The following is a 6,934-nucleotide window of genomic DNA, read 5'->3' on the forward strand; positions in this document are numbered from 1 at the left end:
TTTAGGGAGGCCCAAGTCCTTCACCTTAACTCAGAACAACCTTGAAGGGCCAAACATGTTTCAGAGATCATTTTGGGGTCAGCTGAATCCTTGGATAAAACAACACTGCAGCCTAATTTCCCCTCTGACCAATGCTGATCCTTTCTCATTCTTTCCACAGGTGTTGGTCTCAAGAAAAGAATACTTATGTTTCTTTCATGCTGTTACGAACTAAATGTTTGTGTTTCTCCCAAATTTGTATGTTGAAATCCTAAGTCCCAATATGGTGCCATTGGGACATAAGAGCAGACCCCTCAAGTAGGATTAATGTTCTTATAAAAGGGACTCCAAAGAGACCCCTCACCCCTTCTTCCATGTGAAAACACAGAGAGAAGACTGTTTTCTGGAAACCCCTTACCATCTGCTGGCCCTTGATCTTGAACTTCTCGTCCTTCAGAATTGTGAGAAATGAATGGTTTCTGTTTAAGCCATCCACCCTATGGTATATTTGTTGCCCTAGCCCAAACTGACTAAAACACATGCTAATCTCCCTTTCAGAATCTGCTTTCTGAAAATCCCAACCTGAAATAGGTGTTCAAAGTGGTTCTTTGAGCTGCAGAAATAAATTATTACCACAGGTATTTAATTGTTTTTCCCACAATATTGGAGGATGTTACATTTCACTAATAGTTAATATATAGATTGACATAGTGCTTGCGCTTACACATGCAGCCATGAGTCACACACAGTATAAGAAATATTCTTAGAGAATACGGACAGTTCCAGACACAGAGGAATTTTTACTGAAGCTCTCACTCATTGCTATATTCTCAGTATATTGGAGCCTATTTCCACTTATATGAGCAGTAGATGGGTGGATTTATTTTTATTAAATTATCTAATTTCAGCTAAACTAACATTAATAGAATGGAAAGGTGGCTGACAATGATAATTGTAAGAAAACTCAGAAATTAATAACAGTTCTAATGATGAAAGTAAAAGTGAATAATACTAAAATCACAGATATGTCATGTATCTTAACCCTAGCATAAAATTTTTCTTTGACACATACCTGGGTAAAACAATGTCAGTTTAAATGAATGTGGCGATAAGTTAGGCAATTAAACAAATTTTTTGGTCTGCCTGAGTTATTTTGAAGAGACTGTCTTCAAGATCAGAAATTATTTCTTCTGCTTGCTGTAGCCTGCTGCTTAAGCTCTCAGTTGTGTTTTTTATATCATTGAATGATTCCTTCAGTTCCATGAGTTCTGCTATATTAATTTTGAAAGTATTAATCTCTTTATAAATTTTCTCCTTCATATTGTGGATAGTTTTGCTCTGTTCATTGTTTTGTCTAACTGTGTCTTGCTGTATCTCATTTAGTGTCCTTAATATTTTCGCTGGGAATTCCTTTTCATTTATTTCAATGGTTTCCTGCTCTTTGGATCTGGTACTTGAGAGTTATTGTATAACTCTCCATATAAAGAACCAACAGGTCATAGAAGAAAACACACCCTTAACCCATTACTAAAATCATTTAAAATTTTATTATGCTTTATGATCATAACTGAATTCCAGAAGTTTTGGTCTACCTTACTACCAGAAATTCTTAAGTATTATTCCTGTACTAGAAAGTCATACTGAAGGGTATGACAATTTCATTCTACGTAGAGAGAAAAAAGCTTTCCTCATGTGTCTTTCTCCTGTGAATTGCTACTGTATTATGACTTTATAAAGGCTTCTTTTAAGCTCCACCTTTAACTCTAACGCAAGAGCTGTGGAGTTTACCTGAAAATACTAGCAGATTGACTCAGAAATCTCCATCAAAATTTCATTCTCATAATTTCTGCCATTAATTTTTGTGAAGTTATAATCATTATTCCCTTTAGCACCATTTTCATGATATCACTCAGGACTTTAAGTAGATGCCCATAATATCTAATATAGAATCTAAAATTCTTAGTCTCTAAAATTCTTCTCTGTTTTAATCACTTCCTTTGTAATTTAAAGAAACACATTTCTTTTAACTGAGCTACCTACTTGCTGTTTGCTTTACCCAGTTTCCCAATTTTGATTCCCAATGTTTGCTTGCTGTTTTTACCATATCAGTGTTTTTTTTTAATCTTATGTTCACTTTCCTAATCCTTTATTATGAATGTGAAATAATGATGTTTTTCTTTCAAATAAAAATATTGTTTCATAACAACCATTTCTAGAATATTAAAAAAAATGCATTCAATTATTTTTGATAACTAAATGTGGTCTTCTGGGCCCTTATTATGAATATGAAAAATTCTTAAAGTTATAATATCTAGTAGAAAAAGTAAGAAAAAGCAGCAGATTCAGCCATCCGTTAAGGGAGATATTTTATGACAACTTGTTAGTCTTACATAGGTTTATAAAAATATGGTCATTTGGAATACTGAAGTTGAGAAATTCTATACTAAGTACAAATGTGCTATATGATAAATTATATGGCATTCAATTAATGGCAATTAATATTAATTGCATTTTAGTGTAAAAAGTAAATTTTATAATTTAAGTGAATGATTTTTATTTTAATTTTAATTTTATTTATTTATTTATTTATTTATTTATTTATTTATTTATTTATTTATTTATTTTACATTTCAATTTGAAAGTAGTCACTTTATTTAACTAAGTAGATTGCAAATACAATCACGGCAGACACCTTAGTTCACCCTTCTAATAAACCAGTTGACCTGGTCTTCCCTGTTGCCAGCATCTCCACCTTCCACAAAATGAGTGGTCGTCTTCTTCATCCCACCCTATGGAAAAGATAATTTGAAGGGCCACAGGAAGTTATTTGCTTCTTTGAAGCACTTTCCAACAGTATAGATCTCATGAATCAGATCCTTCATGCAGATGATGCCATATTTACCAAGAGACCGAGCAATCAAAGTGTTATCTGTCAAGGCAATTCACTTCTTATTGATTTTGCCATAACCACGCTTGTAGATTAGTTCATGTACTGACTTCAGGTTTGGGTACCCCCAAGCAATATGTGGTTCCACAATCCTCAGCATGTTAATCGAAGCCTTGTTAAGCTTAATGAAGTTGTCATTGAAGATCTGGCAAAGGCGAAGAAGCTGCAACACCTTTCGGACCTTTGGGCTTACACCATTGATACCTCTGATCCTGATGACAAATGCCAATTTGGGTTCTGCAGGTGCATAGAAGTTGCCAGCTTCTTTTGCCATCCTAGCCATACGAATCTCAGTTCTGTACATCTGCCTATATTCCTTGTGATAGTGCTTAGCTTTTTCATAGATAAGCTTCCTCCTTGCCTTTCGAAGCATCTTAAGGGCAAACTTCTTTCTCAGGAGCTTGATCTTCAGCTCTGCGAAATTCCTTCACTTTTTCTAAGGATTTCTGGCACAGCTGGAACCTTCTTTTACGTCTCTTCGACACCCTCCATGATTCCAGCCGGAAAAGAGGACAAGTGAATGATTTAAAAAAATATATATTTTGCATTAGAATGAACAATACTCCTTAATAAATTGTAAAACTAGAAAATACATTTAAATACAAACTGAAGAAATGAGAATGTATATATCTAGATTTCTCATTTAGAAAAAAAGTAAATTTGCTTCTTTTTTCTTTTGAACATTCACTTTTAAAAATAAAATCTATTTATGCAAGAAATTATGTTTTAGTCTAATGAAATATAAGCTAGAGTAAGATTGGAAGAAAAGAGGTATAAGTGTAGAGGTTGAATATTGGTGGGAAGATTTCTAAGTGATGGTGCACCTATGTTTCCCTCAATACAGCATAAAGTACATTTTGATATATATCTTTAATATTCTTTTTATTGAAGGGAGAGACAATATAAAAAAAGTAACAGTTTCTTGGGACAATGTATTCCCAGATTATTCCATGTGTAGACATTTTTATACGTTTTAGCATTCCCTCTACAATTATTACCCTTTACTTGGAGCCATAAAAGAGTTATTCAGAATCACAGGGGAGAGAAAATCTACAAGTTGTCATGTTTTAATTTAACATTTCCTTCATTTTCACAAGCTGATATTTTTAGAACTAGTTAATGTGGTTACTGTATAATTATTCTGAAAAATTAGGAGTTACATGACATAGTAATTCTGTAGAAATAGATTTGAAGTAAATCTTTGTAGGTAAACTGTAAAGTCTATGCAAAAATAAGAGTAACTGATAAAATACTATATTGAATTCTAATATATAATGACAATTTATGCCATTTTATTAAATGCATATTGCCCAGTTAAACTTAATTCAAAAGTCTCTCCCAGGACATATAACTAACAATTAAAACAAGACAAAACAAATTTATTGTCATTACCCGCTATTACTTCAAAATGTTCAGCTGTACCATTTGCATTCTGATTTCATTTTGTTTCTATTCATCTCCTAATTTTGTCTCATATTTTAGACTGTATCTCTTTGATCACACACTTAAATTGATTTTATTGTCCTTTTGTATGTAAGACAGTATATTTTAATGTTAGCAAATATAACCTTATGTTAAGACCACCAAAGATTTTTAATCTAATGCATTGTTATAGTTTGGTTAACAATCTGAGTATCATTATCTTTTTCTTCCAAGTGTTTTCAAAATCATCTAGTGATACTTTTTTCCCCAATGGTTTTATACAGAGATGTTACAGCAGTGTTTCAACCTAATGTGAAAATTTCTGTAAGATAATAAGTTGATTATAATGTTTCAGTGGTTTTGATATGTTCAAGGTAAGACTTCTACTTCATCCCTTGCTAAATAAAATAAAAAGAGAACAATCCACATGGCAACAATTAAATATCTCATTCTAACCAGTTTCAGAATCTCTTTGATATCTATGTTGCAGGACATTTATAAATACTTTGTATGATAGAATTAGGGCATAAAATCTGGAGAGATCGAATAGAACTATTTCAAGAATTGATCTCATCTTCATTCCTTTAACACGATTATAGCATTAAATATTAGAAAATAATGTGCTTTTCCTTCTCAATGACAGATTCAGGAGACAGACATGTCTTCAATTGTTTCTTTTCCTATGTAAGTAAGAATTGATTATTCAAAAGTATATCTTTGTCTGTTTTTGTCTCTGTGTATGTGTACATAAATGCATATATATGTGTATGTGTGTGCACATGTATACAACTGTGTGTGTCTGTATGAACACAGGTTGTTGTCTTCCACTCAGCATCTAGAAAGTCAAATCTCCTTCAGCTGATTTACACACTGCTACCCTAAATAAAGTTAAATCAGAAATAAAATCTCTAGTGAGAAAACGTATAGCTATGTGCCAAAACCAAATAAAAATGGCTTTAGATTTTCCATTAGCCAGATAATCAGAAATAAAATTGTAATACATAATGCAATGTGGTAAAATGATAATTTAAATTACATATATGTAAACTTTGCTTTAAAACATTTTATAGTTACAGTAGTCTGAAGGAGTAAATTCTGGAAAAGTTTGTTCTCTGTTCTACTAGCATTAAGAAAACAAAAACAAAAACAAAAAACTTTTTAATCTCTAGTCTGTATTTTCTCAAATGGTACATGGAATCAATTTTCTAAAAAGGCAAGCCTGTTTTATGGTTTTTTTGTTTTGTTTTGTTTTGTTTTTTCAGTAGAATCTGAGACCAAAACATTTCTCTGTGACTCATGAAACCAGCCGTTAGTCATATATTCCTTTTTCATTTAGAAACAATGTTCTAGACAAAATCATTCTATTCACTTTTTGTTGCTGTTTTTGTTGTTACCACTGATTTTGGCATTTTACTTTTTTTGTAAAGACAGTTGTTTCCACGCCCAGTCAGAATCTCCCTGCATGCCTAGGATCCAGCTGGTGATCACTTGGCTCCAGATTATTAACTCAGAAAATCATTTGGACAAATGTAGCTTTCTAGACATTTGTTTCAGTTCATCTCCTTTTGTATAATTTGCTCAACTTGTCCACTTTGAGTTATTTCTGGGGCAGAGGTTTGGATATGGTTTCACTGTCAAGAAATTATATATACATACTTGATTATCCTCTGGGGTAAAACTGACTTCAGTGACTTTGTTTCTTTCTTTCTTTCTTTTTTTTTTTTTTTTTGAATCTATGTCAGTTTTAGAGAAAATACAATCCACCTCAGAGCACTGTGAAGTCTTTAGAATATTTTCATTAAAAATTAGTATTTGCTAAATACTTAATGCAATTAATAAATATAATGTTAATTCTGTTCCTTTTGGGTGGGAATTTGGAAAATACTGTCCTATTCCAATGCAGTTATAAAATGAATATGTGTGTGTGTGTGTGTGTGTGTGTGTTTGTGTGTGTGTGTGTGTCTGCTTTGTGTATTTTTCTTTGCAGTTTTACACTTACTATAATATCAGAGTCACAGAAAGACAGAAAAAGTTTTAGCTGTTTGAATTATTTTCAGAAAAAGGAGAGAAACACAGTATATTACAAAAAGTATTATTTTCAGCAGGATAACCAAGTTCTTGTTCTGATTCCAACATGATTAGCTCAAGGACTTTGGAGAACTCTCTTAATATTTCAGAGTATCAGATTCCATATCTGTAAAACGGGGTTTTGGAGAAGGTCTTTCAGACTTTTGTGAGCACATCTGTAGTGGGTTAGAAATCGTGATTCTCATGTGATTTTAGAATAAGGTTTTTAGGTAAATGCATGTATGAGGCAAAAGCTCTTGGACAGGGGGCCACAGTCCATAGGTAGTGTGGCCAAAGCCCATCTAATCAAGTCTTAATCACTGGTTAGGTATGGGACTGTGTACTTTAATTATTTTAGAGATGACAGGTAGTTGTCATACTGGTTCTGTTAAGAGATTTTAAGAATTGCTGAAGAGAAAGTTGTGGAAAAAATGTTTGCTAGGGACAAGCTGTCTGTTGGGGGAAACTTTAGAGATAATTGTATTTAGATTTTATCATAAGAGTGTAACTTTTGTTTAA

At 32.5% G+C, this 6,934-nt stretch overlaps 1 pseudogene; it reads right to left on the bottom strand.

The window, feature by feature from the left end:
- Window positions 1-2,672: 2,672 nt before the first annotated feature.
- Window positions 2,673-3,418, bottom strand: LOC134362144 (large ribosomal subunit protein uL30-like; annotated as a pseudogene).
- Window positions 3,419-6,934: the final 3,516 nt, after the last annotated feature.

This window comes from Cynocephalus volans, chromosome 13, assembly GCF_027409185.1.
Source record: "Cynocephalus volans isolate mCynVol1 chromosome 13, mCynVol1.pri, whole genome shotgun sequence".
Taxonomy (NCBI): Eukaryota; Metazoa; Chordata; class Mammalia; order Dermoptera; family Cynocephalidae; genus Cynocephalus; species Cynocephalus volans.